General features: G+C 44.7%; 1 protein-coding gene across 1 annotated transcript in view; it reads right to left on the reverse strand.

Annotated features, from left to right (window-relative positions):
• Nucleotides 1–19,370, reverse strand: part of LOC124020431 (N-acetyllactosaminide beta-1,3-N-acetylglucosaminyltransferase 2-like) — a 41,257-nt gene extending 21,887 nt beyond the window's left edge. The window contains exon 1 of the mRNA XM_046335672.1: nucleotides 19,021–19,370. The gene's annotated coding sequence lies outside the window, so the exon portion shown is untranslated. The remainder of the gene's footprint in view (nucleotides 1–19,020) is intronic.
• Between the last annotated feature and the right edge of the window lie 328 nt (nucleotides 19,371–19,698).

Consider the following 19,698-nt stretch of genomic DNA (forward strand, 5'->3'; position numbering starts at 1 on the left):
GTTAATATGTAACCCCCACTCTACACGCACGTGTAACCCCACTCTACACATGGATATATGTAACCCCACTCTACACGTGGATATATGTAACCCCACTCTACACGTGGATATATGTAACCCTACTCTACACGTGGATATATGTAACCCCACTCTACACGTGGATATATGTAACCCTACTCTACACGTGTACATATGTAACCCCACTCTACACGTGGATATATGTAACCCCACTCTACACGTGGATATATGTAACCCCACTCTACACGTGGATATATGTAACCCCACTCTACACGTGGATATATGTAACCCCACTCTACACGTGGATATATGTAACCCCACTCTACACGTGGATATATGTAACCCCACTCTACACGTGGATATATGTAACCCCACTCTACACGTGCACATATGTAACCCCACTCTACACGTGCACATATGTAACCCCACTCTACACGTGTACATATGTAACCCCACTCTACACGTGTAACCCCCACTCTACACGTGTAACCCCCACTCTACACGTGTAACCCCCACTCTACACGTGTAACCCCCACTCTACACGTGGATATAACCCCCACTCTACACGTGTAACCCCACTCTACACGTGTAACCCCCACTCTACACGTGTAACCCCCACTCTACACGTGTAACCCCCACCCCACTCTACACGTGTAACCCCCACTCTACACGTGTAACCCCCACTCTACACGTGTAACCCCCACTCTACACGTGTAACCCCCACTCTACACGTGTAACCCCCACTCTACACGTGTAACCCCCCTCTACACGTGTAACCCCACTCACACGTGTAACCCCCACTCTACACGTGTAACCCCCACTCTACACGTGTAACCCCACTCTACACGTGTAACCCCACTCTACACGTGTAACCCCCACTCTACACGTGTAACCCCCACTCTACACGTGTAACCCCCACTCTACACGTGTAACCCCCACTCTACACGTGTAACCCCCACTCTACACGTGTAACCCCCACTCTACACGTGTATGTGTATGGTGTGAAGAGATGTGAGGTCCAAAAATGACGAGGGGTGACAGAGAGACCGAGGTCGAGGTCTAGGTTTGTGTCAGCACACCAACACTAATAACAACACACACAATAAACCTTTTTTTTTAAAGAGTCCTCTGTGATTTGTCTGGCTGCAGTGAACCATGTAAAACAGCTGATGTCACCTCACACCGAATTACCCACGTTTTCAGTCAGAGTTTACTTTGTCATATGTAATGACTTGAATGATATGGATCAAAATGAAGCCTGGTTTGTTCTACTGTTGTAAGGTGGGCCTACTCTACTTTATATTTGTATGGGGGGGGTTAATATCCTGTGGCGGATTTCAATAAGCATTTCTCAACGGCTGGCCATGCCTTCCTCCGGCTTCCGAGCCGGTCACGGGTGCACCTCAGCCACGCTCAAGGTACTAAACGATATCATAACCGCCATCTATAAAAGACAGTACTGTGCAGCTGTCTTCATCGACCTGGCCAAGGCTTTCGACTCTGTCAATCACCACATTCTTATCGGCAGACTCAATAGCCTTGGTTTTTCTGATGACTGCCTCACCTGATTCACCAACTACTTTGTAGACAGAGTGTCAAATCGGAGGGTATGTTGTACGGACCTCTGGCAGTCTCTATGGGGGTACCACAGGCTTCAATTCTCAGGCTGACTCTATTCCCTGTATACATCAATGATGTCGCTCTTGCTGCGGGCGATTCCCTGATCCACCTCTACGCAAATGACACCATTCTGTATACTTCTGGCCCTTCCTTGAACACTGTGCTAACTAACCTCCAAACGAGCTTCAATGCCATACAACACTCCTTCCGTGGCCTCCAACTGCTCTTAAACGCTAGCAAAACCAAATGCATGCTTTTCAACCATTTGCTGCCCGTACCTGCCCACCTGACTAGCATCACCACCCTGGACGGTTCCGACCTAGAATATGTGGTGGACAACTATAAATACTTAGGTGTCTGGCTATACTGTAAACTCTCCTTCCAGACTCATATTAAACATCTCCAATCCAAAATCAAATCTAGAATCGGCTTTATATTTCACAACAAAGCCTTCTTCACTCACGCCGCCAAACTTACCCTAGTAAAACTGACTATCCTACCGATCCTCGACTTCGGCGATGTCTTCTACAAAATAGCTTCCAACACTCTACTCAGTAAACTGCATGCAGTCTATCACAGTGCCATCCGTTTTGTTACCAAATCACCTTATACCACCCACCACTGCGACCTGTATGCTCTACTCGGCTGGCCCTCGCTACATATTCGTCGCCAGACCCACTGGCTCCCAGGTCATCTATAAGTCTATGCTAGGTAAAGCTCTGCCTTATCGCAGTTCACCAGTCACGATAACAACACCGTCCTGTAGCGCCCGTTCCAGCAGGTATATGTCACTGATCAACCCCAAAGTCAACACCTCATTTGGCCGCCTTTCCTTCCAGTTCTCTGCTGCCAGTGACTGGAACGAATTGCAAAAAAAAAAAAAAAAAATGTTTTTTTAAAATTCAAAATAAATAAATAAAATATATATTCATTTTTAAAATAGCTGAAGTTGGAGACTTCTATTTCCCTCATCAACTATCTGAGCAGCTAACTGATCACTGCAGCTGTACATAGTCCATCCGTAAATAGCCCACCCAATCTATCTACCTCATCCCCACACTGTTTTTATTTTATTTACTTTTCTGCTCTTTTGCACACCAGTATCTCTACCTGCACATCATCATCTGATCATTTATCACTCCAGTGTTAATCTGCTAAATTGTAATTATTCACTCCTATGGCCTATTTATTGCCTTCCCTCCTCATGCCTTTTGCACACACTGTATATAGACTTTATTTTCTGTGTCCTTGACTTGTTTGTGTTATTGGCTTGTTTATTGTTTATTCCATGTATAACTCTGTGTTGTTGTTTGTGTCGAACTGCTTTGCTTTAACTTGGCCAGGTCGCAGTTGTAAATGAGAACTTGTTCTCAACTGACCTACCTGGTTAAATAAAGGTGAAATTTAAAATTAAAAAAAATAAATATATGGTTGAGATGAAAAGTTGCTTGCATAGTGGAATAATTTGTTGTAAGCATGCTTAGCTGCTGGTAGTTACCTACGTTACTGGGATATTTACAGAACATTTTGAAACTACAGCGCAAGAACGTCCGTTGCCCAGCCCCCAAACGCTCTCTCGGCAGGCACAGGAGAGTCCGATGCCCAGCCCCCAAACTCTCTCTCGGCAGGCACAGGAGAGTCCGTTGCCCAGCCCCCAAACTCTCTCTCGGCAGGCACAGGAGAGTCCGTCGCCCTACCCCCAAACTCTCTCTCGGCAGGCACAGGACAGTCCGTTGCCCTGCCCCCAAACTCTCTCTCGGCAGGCACAGGACAGTCCGTTGCCCTGCCCCCAAACTCTCTCTCGGCAGGCACAGGACAGTCCGTTGCCCAGCCCCCAAACTCTCTCTCGGCAGGCACAGGACAGTCCGTTGCCCAGCCCCCAAACCCTCTCTCGGCAGGCACAGGACAGTCCGTTGCTAATGTAAATTGAAAAGTTAAGTCAATATTATGTACATTTGAATCTCATCACGGTGCCTCTGCTAGAACTCTCTTCAACTTGAATAAGCCCTAAATCAGTCTCTGAAGACTGGAGTCGCAGCTAAAGTCCTCATTAAACAATTATACAAGATAATAGCAGGAAGGAAGTCTAACTCAAACACACACCCTCATTACCTCGGACCAGAATACTGCTCTGGCTGTTGGCTGATGAAGAATAATAAAATGGATTAGTTTCAAATGCAAAATATAATTTTTCATAGTGTGCAATACAAGTGGAGTCTAAGCAGAAGGATGTCATGCTGAATGAAGCTTGTTAGGAGAGTTGTCCAGCCAGACAATGGGAGAATCTCAATTAGATACTCCTCGTGTCCTCTCTCCTCGTCAAAAACCCATTGGATGAGAAAGCCAGATGTCTCTCCCCTCTGACCTTCTCCTCCAATGGGTTTTGAGAAGGAAGCGAGGAGGGAGATTACGAGAGGATGTGAGGAGTATGCAATTGAGATTCTCCCATTGTGCATCATCTCTTCTCCATCTGGACATATTGGAAATCATGTGACTGTCTCAGCAATATGGTGGACGTATCCAGGAAGTGAATCATGTGACTGTCTCAGCAATATGGTGGACGTATCCAGGAAGTGAATCATGTGACGGTCTCAGCAATATGGTGGACGTATCCAAGAAGTGAATCATGTGACAGTCTCAGCAATATGGTGGACGTATCCAGGAAGTGAATCATGTGACAGTCTCAGCAATATGGTGGACGTATCCAAGAAGTGAATCATGTGACAGTCTCAGCAATATGGTGGACGTATCCAGGAAGTGAATCATGTGACGGTCTCAGCAATATGGTGGACGTATCCAGGAAGTGAATCACGAAATAATTCTGACAAAATCCTTTCACTAGTTCTTCAAAGTAGATGAGGTATACTTTCAAAAACTGTCGTCTCAGTCCCTCTCTCTCGTCATTGTGTTCATTGCTCTCTCAAAGTCTGTGTAAATAACATAACGTAGCAGGCATAAATAAAGTGTAGGCCTATCCATCCAGAGAAGTGTATACCATGAGATGCTCATAGGCCTATCCATCCAGAGAAGTGTATACCATGAGGAGATGCTCATAGGCCTATCCATCCAGAGAAGTGTATACCATGAGGAGATGCTCATAGGCCTATCCATCCAGAGAAGTGTATACCATGAGGAGATGCTCATAGGCCTATCCATCCAGAGAAGTGTATACCATGAGGAGATGCTCAATAGGCCTATCCATCCAGAGAAGTGTATACCATGAGGAGATGCTCAATAGGCCTATCCATCCAGAGAAGTGTATACCATGAGGAGATGCTCAATAGGCCTATCCATCCAGAGAAGTGTATACCATGAGGAGATGCTCATAGGCCTATCCATCCAGAGAAGTGTATACCATGAGGAGATGCTCATAGGCCTATCCATCCAGAGAAGTGTATACCATGAGGAGATGCTCATAGGCCTATCCATCCAGAGAAGTGTATACCATGAGGAGATGCTCATAGGCCTATCCATCCAGAGAAGTGTATACCATGAGGAGATGCTCATAGGCCTATCCATCCAGAGAAGTGCACTATTGTAAAGTGACTGTTCCACTGGATGTCATAAGGTGAATGCACCAATTTGTAAGTCGCTCTGGATAAGAGCGTCTGCTAAATGACTTAAATGTAAATGTAAGTGTATACCATGAGGAGATAGATGCTCATAGGCCTATCCATCCAGAGAAGTGTATACCATGAGGAGATGCTCATGTCTCTGCTCTAACAATGGGAGTCGTTCTCCCAAAGGCAGGAAGGCAGGTGACCAATCCGTGTTCAATATAAACCAATATAAACGCATTGTGCTTATTTAGGACAGATTTTGGCGAGAGTGAAACTTCTCGGGTCGCCTCTTCCTCTCTGAGCTGGGAAAAACTCCCGCAATGGATTATGGTCATTGTATTGAGTTACAAGGTTTCTACACTGAACTAGGGTGAATATTTTCTTAATGAAAACAGCTCCCTTCAGCCCGGCGTCTCACATCATTCTTGACTTGATTTCTCTGGTGAATGAAATCTAGCGCTGGACTCACACAAAAAACTCAAATGGAATTCAAGTAACTGAACCGATGTCGGTTAATTAGTTGTTTAATAACCCCTCCCCTCCAAAAAAAGAGAGTTTGGTTAATCACTCAGCACTACGAGACTAACGTACAAATCAACAACAGAAACGTGTTCGCTGACATGACTAACTGAGTGACTGACAGACATAAGAGAACCACTGCTGATGGACAAACACTTCAAAATGGCACTTGGTCTATTCTACTATTCTGAGTTCCAAAAGGTCGGGGGCCCGTTTCTGGAAATTGATCCGTGGGCCTATAAAAGTTGACCTCCCTGATTTAGAGGCTATAATAAATAAATATAAATATATATAAACACTTAAATCAAGCGTTTTATGTTTTCAGAACTTAGTACTCCGTCAACAAATGTCCTCATCCTAGACCATCCATTTTGTAGATCCAGCTGTATGTCAACAATCCTAAATGATTAGAAAAGATAAGCACCAAGTCATTTCCTGATGTGTGGCGCTCATCTTATCCCTCATTGGATGTTGAGGCATTTAGCACAATGTTGTATTTGTTGACCTGCGATGTGGACTCTTCCTGACACTAAAGACTCCATCATGGAGACTCTGACCGTTGTGGCTGCTCTGCATGATGTAATGTCTTTACCTTCTGGCCCTTTGTGTCGTTGTCTGGGCCCAATAATGTCTGTACCTTCTGGCCCTTTGTGTCGTTGTCTGGGCCCAATAATGTCTCGACCTTCTTCCCTTTGTGTCGTTGTCTGGGCCCAATAATGTCTCTACCTTCTGGCCCTTTGTGTCGTTGTCTGGGCCCAATAATGTCTCGACCTTCTTCCCTTTGTGTCGTTGTCTGGGCCCAATAATGTCTGTACCTTCTGGCCCTTTGTGTCGTTGTCTGGGCCCAATAATGTCTGTACCTTCTGGCCCTTTGTGTCGTTGTCTGGGCCCAATAATGTCTACCTTCTGGCGCTTTGTGTCGTTGTCTGGGCCCAATAATGTCTGTACCTTCTGGCCCTTTGTGTCGTTGTCTGGGCCCAATAATGTCTGTACCTTCTGGCCCTTTGTGTCGTTGTCTGGGCCCAATAATGTCTCGACCTTCTTCCCTTTGTGTCGTTGTCTGGGCCCAATAATGTCTCTACCTTCTGGCCCTTTGTGTCGTTGTCTGGGCCCAATAATGTCTGTACCTTCTGGCCCTTTGTGTCGTTGTCTGGGCCCAATAATGTCTCGACCTTCTTCCCTTTGTGTCGTTGTCTGGGCCCAATAATGTCTGTACCTTCTGGCCCTTTGTGTCGTTGTCTGGGCCCAATAATGTCTGTACCTTCTGGCCCTTTGTGTCGTTGTCTGGGCCCAATAATGTCTGTACCTTCTGGCCCTTTGTGTCGTTGTCTGGGCCCAATAATGTCTGTACCTTCTGGCCCTTTGTGTCGTTGTCTGGGCCCAATAATGTCTCGACCTTCTGGCCCTTTGTGTCGTTGTCTGGGCCCAATAATGTCTCGACCTTCTGGCCCTTTGTGTCGTTGTCTGGGCCCAATAATGTCTCGACCTTCTGGCCCTTTGTGTCGTTGTCTGGGCCCAATAATGTCTCGACCTTCTGGCCCTTTGTGTCGTTGTCTGGGCCCAATAATGTCTCGACCTTCTGGCCCTTTGTGTCGTTGTCTGGGCCCAATAATGTCTGTACCCTGTTCTGTGCCGATACCATGTTGTGTTGCTGCCATGATGCCGTGTTGTCATGCGTTTCTCTTCATGTTGTGTTGTCATGTGTTGTTGTCATGATGCAGTGTTGTCATGTTGTTGTCATGATGCAGTGTTGTCATGTTGTTGTCATGATGCAGTGTTGTCATGTTGTTGTCATGATGCAGTGTTGTCATGTTGTTGTCATGATGCAGTGTTGTCATGTTGTTGTCATGATGCAGTGTTGTCATGCGTTTCTCTTCATGTTGTGTTGTCTCGTCGTGATGTGTATTTTGTCCTATATTTTTAGCAGGCCTTTTGCCTTTTTCGTAGGCCGTCATTGTCAATAAGTATTTGTTCTTAACCGACTTGCCTAGTTAAAACGTTGAAATAAAAACACTACTGTTGAGGTCGGAGAACATCTGACAAGACGTTGATATAAACTGTGTTAACGGGGACATTACACAGACATGTAAGAAGATGAAAAAGATGAATACAAGATGCTGAAACACTGGTGATTTAGCCAACAAATGAGTGGCAGCTGATACAGTTGACTCTGTTGGGCTCTATTTTAATAGCCTACAGTTAGTTGACTCTGTTGGGCTCTATTGTAATAGCCTACAGTTAGTTGACTCTGTTGGGCTCTATTGTAATAGCCTACAGTTAGTTGACTCTGTTGGGCTCTATTGTAATAGCCTACAGTTAGTTGACTCTGTTGGGCTCTATTTTAATAGCCTACAGTTGACTCTGTTGGGCTCTATTTTAATAGCCTACAGTTGACTCTGTTGGGCTCTATTTTAATAGCCTACAGTTGACTCTGTTGGGCTCTATTTTAATAGCCTACAGTTGACTCTGTTGGGCTCTATTTTAATAGCCTACAGTTGACTCTGTTGGGCTCTATTTTAATAGCCTACAGTTGACTCTGTTGGGCTCTATTTTAATAGCCTACAGTTGACTCTGTTGGGCTCTATTTTAATAGCCTACAGTTGACTCTGTTGGGCTCTATTTTAATAGCCTACAGTTGACTCTGTTGGGCTCTATTTTAATAGCCTACAGTTGACTCTGTTGGGCTCTATTTTAATAGCCTACAGTTGACTCTGTTGGGCTCTATTTTAATAGCCTACAGTTGACTCTGTTGGGCTCTATTTTAATAGCCTACAGTTGACTCTGTTGGGCTCTATTTTAATAGCCTACAGTTGACTCTGTTGGGCTCTATTTTAATAGCCTACAGTTGACTCTGTTGGGCTCTATTTCAATAGCCTACAGTTGACTCTGTTGGGCTCTATTTCAATAGCCTACAGTTGACTCTGTTGGGCTCTATTTCAATAGCCTACAGTTGACTCTGTTGGGCTCTATTTCAATAGCCTACAGTTGACTCTGTTGGGCTCTATTTCAATAGCCTACAGTTGACTCTGTTGGGCTCTATTTCAATAGCCTACAGTTGACTCTGTTGGGCTCTATTTCAATAGCCTACAGTTGACTCTGTTGGGCTCTATTTCAATAGCCTACAGTTGACTCTGTTGGGCTCTATTTCAATAGCCTACAGTTGACTCTGTTGGGCTCTATTTCAATAGCCTACAGTTGACTCTGTTGGGCTCTATTTCAATAGCCTACAGTTGACTCTGTTGGGCTCTATTTCAATAGCCTACAGTTGACTCTGTTGGGCTCTATTTCAATAGCCTACAGTTGACTCTGTTGGGCTCTATTTCAATAGCCTACAGTTGACTCTGTTGGGCTCTATTTCAATAGCCTACAGTTGACTCTGTTGGGCTCTATTTTAATAGCCTACAGTTGACTCTGTTGGGCTCTATTTTAATAGCCTACAGTTGACTCTGTTGGGCTCTATTTTAATAGCCTACAGTTGACTCTTTTTGGCTCTATTTTAATAGCCTACAGTTGTATCTGTTAGTCAGCACCTGGAACTGTTTGGGTCACACAAAGGACATATTGGTTTACAGAAATCCATGCTGAGGTGTTGTTTACCTGGTCACGGTCTCCAGCTCTGTTGCATTTACAGCACAAAACCAATATAAGTAAATATCTGTGATAATGGCATTTCAGGATAAAATCATCTTAAAGTAACTTCACTGATCTAGAAAATCCATTTAACCCTTTGGGAGAATTCCGACATGGAACGTAAAAATATTTACACGACCAGTCAAACGTTTAGACACCTACTCATTCCTGGGTTTTAAATAATTTTTTACTATTTTCTACATTGTAAAAACGTGAAGACATCAAAGCTATTAAATAATATATGGAATCATGTAACCAAAAAGATGTTAAACAAATCAAAACATATTTTATATTTGAGATTCTTCAAAAAGTAGCCACCCTTTGCACACTCTTGGCATTCTCTCAACCAGCTTCATGAGGTAGTCACCTGGAGTGATTTTCAATTAACAGGTGTGCCTTGTTAAAAGTTAATTTGTGGAATGTCTTTCCTTCTTAATGTGTTTGGGCCAATCAGTTGTGTTGTGACAAGGTAGGGGGCGTGTACAGCAGATAACCAATCAGGTGTGTTGTGACAAGTTAGGGGGCGTGTACAGCAGATAACCAATCAGTTGTGTTGTGACAAGGTAGGGGGCGTGTACAGCAGATAACCAATCAGTTGTGTTGCGACAAGGTAGGGGGCGTGTACAGAAGAGCCCTATTTGGTAGAAGACCCTGTCCATATTAAAGAACAGCTCAAATTAGAAAAGAGAAACGACAGTCCGTCATTACCTTGAGACATGAAGGTCAGTCAATCCGGATGAGTACATTCACCGGACAATCTTTCTTTATGTGAATAATAGTTTAAAACAGAAATAATTTACAAATTAAATCCAGGTTATGAACATGTTACAGTAATGAGAACTCGTTATGATAAAAATGTTCATGTCTTGTAATGTTTAAAAAAAAAAAACGTTTTCCATGTGAACAGTTATGATTAAGAGGGACAATAATTTGATGGTATTTTATCCATTACAAAATAAAAAGAAGGTTTGTCGTTTTATTTATTTTTTTACCAAGAGTGACACACACACTTAGCCATAATATTATATGTACATGGCCCAATGGTATTCCTAGAAACACAGACCACAACAAGCAGTCATACAGTCCTGGAATGTGCTAGAAAGCCTCTGCCCATCAGCTCCGGGAAAGAGAGCAGGTGATGTCCCAGAAATGGTTTTAACGTTAAATACTTAAATCAAATCGTTATGTCACATACGCCGTAAACAGGTGTAAACCTTACAGGGAAATGCTCCCTTTACAAGCCCTTAACACAGTTTTCTTAACTGCATTGTAGGTTAAGTAAAACATATATATAATTATTAACAAATAAATAAAACAATTACACGGGCTCATAAATTATGTTAGTATAGACGTAGTATACAATATAAAATGACATAAGGCTGAAGTTTTCTGACCATGAAACCTGAGCAGGAAACCCTCTAACTCAATATTAGGAATGCGTTAATGTGTTGTACACTCAGTGGAAGTGTTCTAGGGAACTGGGCCCGAGAGCCCAAGTCAAAAGTAGTGCACTATTTTAGGGAATAGGATGCCATTTGGGACGAAGCCTGGGACACACACAATACATCTATCACACTTCAGATACAGCTGACACGTCTCCGCTCCAAAAGTATGTGTGGCCTGATCTTCCAAGTGTTTGTGCCACATGTCTGACCATTCTAAAAGTGGGTGTGGCCTGATCTTCCAAGTGTTTGTGCCACATGTCTGACCATTATAAAAGTGGGTGTGGCCTGATCTTCCAAGTGTTTGTGCCACATGTCTGACCATTATAAAAGTGGGTGTGGCCTGATCTTCCAAGTGTTTGTGCCACATGTCTGACCATTATAAAAGTGGGTGTGGCCTGATCTTCCAAGTGTTTGTGCCACATGTCTGACCATTATAAAAGTGGGTGTGGCCTGATCTTCCAAGTGTTTGTGCCACATGTCTGACCATTCTAAAAGTGGGTGTGGCCTGATCTTCCAAGTGTTTGTGCCACATGTCTGACCATTATAAAAGTGGGTGTGGCCTGATCTTCCAAGTGTTTGTGCCACATGTCTGACCATTATAAAAGTGGGTGTGGCCTGATCTTCCAAGTGTTTGTGCCACATGTCTGACCATTATAAAAGTGACCATTCTAAAAGTGGGTGTGGCCTGATCTTCCAAGTGTTTGTGCCACATGTCTGACCATTATAAAAGTGGGTGTGGCCTGATCTTCCAAGTGTTTGTGCCACATGTCTGACCATTATAAAAGTGGGTGTGGCCTGATCTTCCAAGTGTTTGTGCCACATGTCTGACCATTATAAAAGTGGGTGTGGCCTGATCTTCCAAGTGTTTGTGCCACATGTCTGACCATTCTAAAAGTGGGTGTGGCCTGATCTTCCAAGTGTTTGTGCCACATGTCTGACCATTATAAAAGTGGGTGTGGCCTGATCTTCCAAGTGTTTGTGCCACATGTCTGACCATTATAAAAGTGGGTGTGGCCTGATCTTCCAAGTGTTTGTGCCACATGTCTGACCATTATAAAAGTGGGTGTGGCCTGATCTTCCAAGTGTTTGTGCCACATGTCTGACCATTATAAAAGTGGGTGTGGCCTGATCTTCCAAGTGTTTGTGCATCATCATTATAAAAGTGGGTGTGGCCTGATCTTCCAAGTGTTTGTGCCACATGTCTGACCATTCTAAAAGTGGGTGTGGCCTGATCTTCCAAGTGTTTGTGCCACGGTTTGTACAACAAATCTGACCATTATTAAAGGGTGTGTGAACTGCACTTGCTCATGGGTTTGTGGTTTCCCAAAACACTCTCCCTCCCCAAAGCCCAATATCCTGCTGCCTCAACCCAGCCCCAGAAGTAGTAAGAGTGAGTGAGTAGAAGGCCGGTCAAACAAGACACTGAACAGCCACTGGATAAAACCTGTTAGTAGAAGGTAGTGGGACTAACGCAACAATCACGTTTCAAATGAACATTTACAAGACATGTTACTGAAAGTTACTCCCCCACGCCCTCTCTACCAGAACACACGGAAGCAGGATTTCCTACCATCATCTCTCTCCTTAAAGGTGTCTGTGTTTTATGACTCTAGACGAGACAGAGCTCATATAAAAGCCATCTCTAAGAACAATAAGGATGGTTGGCTCTAGTAGAACGGACACCAAACATCCTGTTCTAACGGTTCCTACTTCCTGTGTGTCTGCACGCGTGTATAAAAGAGGAACGACATGGGGCTTTATAACGATGATGATATTGACCAGGCGTTTTAACACTTCCCTGTTCCTTTAGTCTGGTATGATGGAACTAAAAACGGGTCACACGATGTTCCTCAAAAAGGTCTTCATTAGGATACTCTGCCTGACTGATGCAGAAATCCAGTTTGATCCAGTTAGCATCTCTCTCAATCTAGTGCAGTACAGCCAAAGCTTTGTATGGATGGCAGTCAGATATGTGCTGTGTGCTCCTATTGGTGGTTAGATCTTGACGATATATTAAATGTAATTAAAAAATGGTATTTGTGGTGAATGTAAAGGGTTTAGACATCAGGGAGAAATGCTTTCCTTACGAGTCCTTTCCCAAAGTAATAACAGGAAGGATAAAATACACATGAATGAAGACACATACAAGGACCATGTATCACGAGTCCCAGTATACAGGTATGGATCTACAGATTGGTACAATACCCTCTATAATAAAAAAAAATAAGGTATTTTTATACCGTGTTAAATAACTGAAAAGTTCAACTCTAATTGGACTACATAGCTGTCAGTTCTGTCCTGGCTGGGTTGAGTGGGAAACCCATCCGCATGGAGAAAGACCATTTAAACACACATATAATTCATGTGTTGCCGGTCTAGGGTCCATGCACTCGTCATAAAACTCATTCAGAAACATATCGCCATACAATCAAAATAAAGACAAATATAGAAATATGATATTTGGGCCAAATCGCCCCGCCCTATTGGTGGTACTCATGTGGTTCTGAGTGGCGCTAGCAGCCAAAGGTCAAGGGTTCAATTCCCTCATGTGACCACATACACATGACAAAAAATGGACACAGTCACTACTGTATTTTAAGTATGTTTTGGATTAAAAACATCTGACCAAAGTCCTACTGTGGTGTTTTACACAGATACCTGCATAAGAGCAACCTCTACTGGACAACATGTTAGACACTAGGTCAGTCGTCTCTATAAAAGGAGAGTGTGTGTGTGTGTGTGTGTGTGTGTGTCTGCTGGTTCTGGGACATTAAAATCCCCTAAAGTCCCCACAAGGATAGTAAAATAAGGAAAATTAACCCTCGTGCTGACAATTCCCACAGCCCCCTGAGGACAAAGGCAAATTTAAATTTAGGAGGTTAGGATTTGGTGGTTAGGGTTAGAATTAGTGTAAAGTGTTAGGATTAGGGTTTAGTGGTTAGGGTTAGAATTAGTGTAAGGTGTTAGTTAGGATTAGTGTAAGGGATTAGGGTTTAGTGGTTAGGGTTAGAATTAGTGTAAGGGGTTAGGATTAGGGTTTAGTGGTTAGGGTTAGAATTAGTGTAAGGGATTAGGGTTTAGTGGTTAGGGTTAGAATTAGTGTAAGGGGTTAGAATTAGAGTTTAGTGGTTAGGGTTAGAATTAGTGTAAGGGGTTAGGATTAGGTTTTAGTGGTTAGGGTTAGAATTAGAGTTTAGTGGTTAGGGTTAGAATTAGTGTAAGGGGTTAGGATTAGGGTTTAGAGGTTAGGGTTAGAATTAGTGTAAGGGGTTAGGATTAGGGTTTAGAGGTTAGGGTTAGAATTAGTGTAAGGGATTAGGGTTTAGTGGTTAGGATTAGAATTAGTGTAAGGGGTTAGGATTAGTGTTTAGTGGTTAGGGTTAGAATTTGTGTAAAGGGTTAGTTTTAAGAGTTATGTTTATGGGTTAAGGTTATGGTAAGGATTAGGGAAAATAGGATTTAGAATGGAAATATATTTGAGGTCCCCACGAGGATAGAAGAACATAACGTGTGTGTGTGTGTGTGTGTGTGTGTGTGTGTGTGTGTGTGTGTGTGTGTGTGTGTGTGTGTGTGTGTGTGTGTGTGTGTGTGTGTGTGTGTGTGTGTGTGTGTGTGTGTGTGTGTGAACCCTGACAATATTCTCTCTGTCAGGTGTTAATTGCCTTTGCGTCATCATGTTAAATTCCTGAATTTGAGAGTCAGTTGACCATGAAAGTGCAGCCAGCTACCCCGACCTAAAAGACACTACTCCAGCTGCATGAGGACACGAGGGCTGTTGTAACTACCTGTCCCCGGCTGTATGAGGACACGAGGGCTGTTGTAACTACCTGTCCCCGGCTGTATGAGGACACGAGGGCTGTTGTAACTACCTGTCCCTGTCTGTATGAGGACACGAGGGCTGTTGTAACTACCTGTCCCCAGCTGTATGAGGACACTGGGGCTGTTGTAACTACCTGTCCCCGGCTGTATGAGGACACGAGGGCTGTTGTAACTACCTGTCCCCGTCTGTATGAGGACACGAGGGCTGTTGTAACTACCTGTCCCTGTCTGTATGAGGACACGAGGGCTGTTGTAACTACCTGTCCCCGGCTGTATGAGGACACTGGGGCTGTTGTAACTACCTGTCCCCGGCTGTATGAGGACACTGGGGCTGTTGTAACTACCTGTCCCCGGCTGTATGAGGACACGAGGGCTGTTGTAACTACCTGTCCCCGGCTGTATGAGGACACGAGGGCTGTTGTAACTACCTGTCCCCGGCTGTATGAGGACACTGGGGCTGTTGTAACTACCTGTCCCTGGCTGTATGAGGACACGGGGGCTGTTGTAACTACCTGTCCCCGGCTGTATGAGGACACTGGGGCTGTTGTAACTGTTGTAACTACCTGTAACCCTGTCCCCGGCTGTATGAGGACACGGGGGTTGTAACTACCTGTTGTAACTACCTGTTGTAACTACCTGTTGTAACTACCTGTCCCCGGCTGTATGAGGACACGGGGGCTGTTGTAACTACCTGTTGTAACTACCTGTTGTAACTACCTGTCCCCGGCTGTATGAGGACACGGGGGCTGTTGTAACTACCTGTTGTAACTACCTGTCCCCGGCTGTATGAGAACACGAGGGCTGTTGTAACTACCTGTTGTAACTACCTGTCCCCGGCTGTATGAGGACACTGGGGCTGTTGTAACTACCTGTCCCCGGCTGTATGAGGACACGGGGGCTGTTGTAACTACCTGTTGTAACTACCTGTTGTAACTACCTGTTGTAACTACCTGTCCCCGGCTGTATGAGGACACGGGGGCTGTTGTAACTGCCTGTTGTAACTACCTGTCCCCGGCTGCATGAGGACACGGGGGCTGTTGTAACTACCTGTCCCCGGCTGTATGAGGACACGGGGGCTGTTGTAACTACCTGTCCCCGGCTGTATGAGGACACGGGGGCTGTTGTAACTACCTGTCCCCGGCTGTATGAGGACACGGGGGCTGTTGTAACTACCTGTCCCCGGCTGTATGAGGACACGAGGGCTGTTGTAACTACCTGTTGTAACTACCTGTTGTAACTACCTGTCCCCGGCTGTATGAGGACACGGGGGCTGTTGTAACTACCTGTCCCCGGCTGTATGAGGACACGGGGGCTGTTGTAACTACCTGTCCCCGGCTGTATGAGGACACGGGGGCTGTTGTAACTACCTGTCCCCGGCTGTATGAGGACACGAGGGCTGTTGTAACTACCTGTTGTAACTACCTGTTGTAACTACCTGTCCCCGGCTGTATGAGGACACGGGGGCTGTTGTAACTACCTGTCCCCGGCTGTATGAGGACACTGGGGCTGTTGTAACTACCTGTCCCCGGCTGTATGAGGACACGAGGGCTGTTGTAACTACCTGTCCCCGGCTGTATGAGGACACGAGGGCTGTTGTAACTACCTGTCCCTGTCTGTATGAGGACACGAGGGCTGTTGTAACTACCTGTCCCCGGCTGTATGAGGACACTGGGGCTGTTGTAACTACCTGTCCCTGGCTGTATGAGGACACGGGGGCTGTTGTAACTACCTGTCCCCGGCTGTATGAGGACACGGGGGCTGTTGTAACTACCTGTTGTAACTACCTGTTGTAACTACCTGTCCCCGGCTGTATGAGGACACGGGGGCTGTTGTAACTACCTGTTGTAACTACCTGTTGTAACTACCTGTTGTAACTACCTGTCCCCGGCTGTATGAGGACACGGGGCTGTTGTAAACCTGTTGTAACTACCTGTACCTGTCCCCGGCTGTATGAGGACACGGGGCTGTTGTAACTACCTGTTGTAACTACCTGTCCCCGGCTGTATGAGACACGAGGGCTGTTGTAACTACCTGTTGTAACTACCTGTCCCCGGCTGTATGAGGACACTGGGGCTGTTGTAACTACCTGTCCCCGGCTGTATGAGGACACGGGGGCTGTTGTAACTACCTGTTGTAACTACCTGTTGTAACTACCTGTTGTAACTACCTGTCTCCGGCTGTGGTCAGCCCGTCACTGACAAATTACCCTGGAAACACGAGATAAACAAACTAAGGACGAACTAAATATGAATAATACCAGGTTATTTACATAAAACACAACATCAGTCAGGGTGCATCTCCTCAGCCTTAAACAGACCAGACTAGTACATAACTGCTACATCCAGCTGGGTCTGCCTTTGTAACAGAGATAACAACATACTGTAAGACCACTTCACAGCTAACTTGAAATGTTGCTAAAGGAACTAGCAAATTGGGTCCTTTTCCTAGAGCACAACATGTTGATACGTTGTGGGGGAGGGCAGTCAGAGGACGACTGGTTTGATCCCACTAAGGGGGACAGTGGAGGAAGCTGTTAGCAGAGCAGCGACGTGGGTTTCACCTCCAGCGTATTTGGGTCTTCCCAGGTTATCCTTGTTTGGGAACCCTGGTTCACAGCTTGTGTATCTGTGTTAGCTTCAGGCTCCTCCCTCTACCTCTGTATCAGATCAGTCTTCCTGTCTGTTTCCTTCTACCAGTATACACAGCTCCCTTCATGATCAGTCTCCCTCTGTCTGTCTGGATCCTTCTACTGGTCTCTGTCTACCAGTATACACAGCTCCCTTCATGATCAGTCTTCCTACATTACATTTTACATTTAAGTCATTTAGCAGACGCTTCTTATTACACAGCTCCTTCATGATCAGTCTTCCTCTGTTGGTGCATTCACCTTATGACATCCAGTGGAACAGTCCTTTACAATAGTGCATCTAAATCTTAAAGGGGGGGGATTACTTATCTGTCTAGGTATTCCTTCCTGGTGGGGTTTCAGGTGTCTCCGGAAGGTGGTGATTGACTCAGCTGTCCTTCAGTTTGATCAGTCTTCCTCTGTCTGTCTGGATCCTTCTACTGGTCCCTGTCTACCAGTATACACAGCTCCCTTCATGATCAGTCTTCCTCTGTCTGGATCCTTCTACTGGTCTCTGTCTACCAGTATACACAGCTCCCTTCATGATCAGTCTTCCTCTGTCTGTCTGGATCCTTCTCCTGGTCCCTGTCTACCAGTATACACAGCTCCCTTCATGATCAGTCTTCCTCTGTCTGGATCCTTCTACTGGTCTCTGTCTACCAGTATACACAGCTCCCTTCATGATCAGTCTTCCTCTGTCTGTCTGGATCCTTCTCCTGGTCCCTGTCTACCAGTATACACAGCTCCCTTCACGCAGCACAGTCACTCTATTGGACATCTCCACTCTGGGTTGGTAACTAGGTACATGTGTCAAGTCTATTCCAACCTGGATACTGTTGCTAGACACTCCCCCAAACAGCCAGGCATTTCCAGTTGTAATGGTTGACTCAAAAGTTTAAAAATGACCTTGGTTGTAAAAATGTCACCAAAAGACAATACTAGCAGGGTTTATTTAACTATGTTATCTCAAAAAACTTAACTTGTACAGCACATGAAAAACAGACCATATGTTTTTCAACAGACCATATGGGTGTTAAACTGTGGCAATGGGGTGCACATTTTAGGAGATGTGCCTGTTTATACAACAAAAATATGTGAGAGTGCTGTACTCACTGCACCAGAGACACTCAGTCTACTACAGTAACGTCATTTCATGATACTGAACTCTGGAAACTACTACTCCTTATTCTGTGTGGGATGCAACACTCTGACGGTAGAAATGTAGCCTATAGAGCTGTCTGTCTGGTCTCTCCTGTTGTTTATGTATAGAGTAGTTCTCAGCTATTCTGTAAGTTTGTTTTCTATCTGAGCGTTCTGTATCCTACTCGCTGCCCTCTGAACTGTCCATCTGGTGAGTGACTGTTGATAATCCACTATCTCTACAGCCGGTTTCGACAGTATTTTAGAAGCATAGACTACTTATTGTCGGGAAGGAATTTCCACTACGGGTTTCATTATGCTCCTCCTCCTCTGTATCGTACTTAGTCAAATAAACGTGCAATGTGCCCATGAAGACAACGAGACGTCTGCGTATTAACCTAGGAAAATATTTGACCATATGAATGATTTCCACAGATAACATGTTTGAGTTGCAACCACTACGCACAAGCGAACTCCGAATTTCCAAGAGAAATGGACGGAGGGAGCAAAGACGTGCGTCAAGAGATCAGAAATACGTTTGACGAGAACGAAATATTCAGACTGGATATGGGAGAAACTAGATTAGTAAATTCTCAATATGGCTAATAAAATCACATTAATAATCGTAAACAATCATAGCTACCTTGTCTTTGAATCCTAAACCCAGGTTCGTTCTCTCATCATGAAGTTAATTGTCTCCAAGTCGCCCCCCCCCCAAAAAAAAACTCTCCTTCAGAAAACTGCAACCCTGTCGCGCATGGAGATGGCGCATCTGACATCGGTGCTGTAAAAGGTAGCGTACAAACTCTCCGTAGACGTATCGTCCAATGATTAATAGGCTACAAGCCCGCCGTTGATTACTTCACTTTTTGTTAAGCGAAATGTTCACTAATAACTTGAGGACAAACGAGGTTTATTCCAGTTTAGAGTTGAGATTCTGTTATCGGGAGTTCCTTATCCTTCCTCCTCGCACCGGTGACACAACTTTGATGATTGACGGCTGGAAGACTCCTCCTAAAAAAGGTATGACGTTGCCTTTGTTAGGCCGATGTACCCCGCTCAGGAGTTGAAAACAAATCGTTTTTTTCTAATTCAAAAGGCAGTAAAACAAAAATGATGGAGTGAGTTTTAGTAAAAAAAATACCTTGATGTAATAATTTGTTATAGGGACAGGCTAATGCTACATGCACACAGGTTATCGTCATAAACTACATTTTACATACACCTTGATCACACCGACAGTGTTATTGCGCCAAATGGTATGCAGCGTCATCTGGATATGTGGGACATTCACCTTCTGCTACCATTTCTGTCAATTTGA

The sequence above is a fragment of the Oncorhynchus gorbuscha genome, unplaced genomic scaffold (genome assembly GCF_021184085.1).
Source record: "Oncorhynchus gorbuscha isolate QuinsamMale2020 ecotype Even-year unplaced genomic scaffold, OgorEven_v1.0 Un_scaffold_816, whole genome shotgun sequence".
NCBI lineage: Eukaryota > Metazoa > Chordata > Actinopteri > Salmoniformes > Salmonidae > Oncorhynchus > Oncorhynchus gorbuscha.